Below are 1,199 nucleotides of genomic sequence, written 5' to 3' on the forward strand. Positions count from 1 at the left end.
GGGGGGGGGGGGGGGACCACGTTTTAAAGCACAAGCCTTGTGGACTAGAATCGTTTTGTAACAAGACGCTATTTATACCCAGGTTATCAAAATAGTTTGGTTGCAATATCTCAAGAACGGCTTGGAGGATGGAGTTGAAAGTTTCAAACAATTCGTGGTAACGAACTGTAAGTAAGGAGCGACCCGTATCAATGCTAACCGAAAATCTAAAAAACTGAATTTTTATACCAATAGATACATCAAAATAATCAGATTTTAATACTGATTTCAAATATATAAGTTTCATTAAGTTTAATATTACCCATCAAAAGTTACGTGCCTGAGAAAATTTGGCTGATTTTCGAAAAAAGGGGGAAAGACCCCTAAAAGTTATAGAACCTTAATGAAAATCACACCATCATATTCAGCGTATCAGAGAACCCTACTGTAGAGGTTTTAAGCTCCTATCTACAAAAATGTGGATTTTTCCATTTTTTGCCAGAATAAAGATCACGGATGCGTGTGTATTTGTTTGTTTGTTTGTTTGTTTTTTGTTTTTTTTCCCAGGGGTGATCGTATCGACCCAGTGGTCCTAGAATATCGTGGGAGGGCTCATTCGAACGGAAATTAAAATTTCTAGTGCCCTTTCTAAGTGACCAAAAAAAATGGAGGGCAACTAGGCCCCCTCCCACGCTTATTTTTTTCCCAAAGTCACCGGATCAAAATTTTGAGATAGTCATTTTGTTCAGCATGGTCGAAAATATGATAAAAATGTCTTTAGGATGACTTGATCCCCCAAAGTCCCCAGGGGGAGGGCTGAAAGTTATGAACTTTACTCAATGTTAACATATAGTATTGGTTATTGGGAAGTATACAGACTTTTTCAGAGGAGATTTTTTCTGGTAGGTGGGGGAAGGAGAGGGTCGGGGGCTATATGGAAGGATCTTTCCATGAAGGAAGTTTTCATGGGGGAAGGGACATTGCTATGAAGGGGGCCCCGGATTTCCCAGCATTATTAAAGAAAAAGATCAGGAATTAAATAAAAAAAAACAAGTTTTTCAACTGATCAACTGATTGTGATTAAGAGGTCATTTTTAAAGAACTGGAAAAAAAATTCGAACTATAGTTTAAAGAGCAGGGTATTGACTAGGGGCGAACCCCCTAATATACGTGTTAAAAATTTATGAATATAGAAGTTCGTTACGTAAGTTAATTCTAAG

Source organism: Artemia sp. Qi Xiang Cuo, chromosome 11 (genome assembly GCF_049724085.1).
Source record: "Artemia sp. Qi Xiang Cuo chromosome 11, ASM4972408v1, whole genome shotgun sequence".
Classification (NCBI taxonomy): Eukaryota; Metazoa; Arthropoda; class Branchiopoda; order Anostraca; family Artemiidae; genus Artemia; species Artemia sp. Qi Xiang Cuo.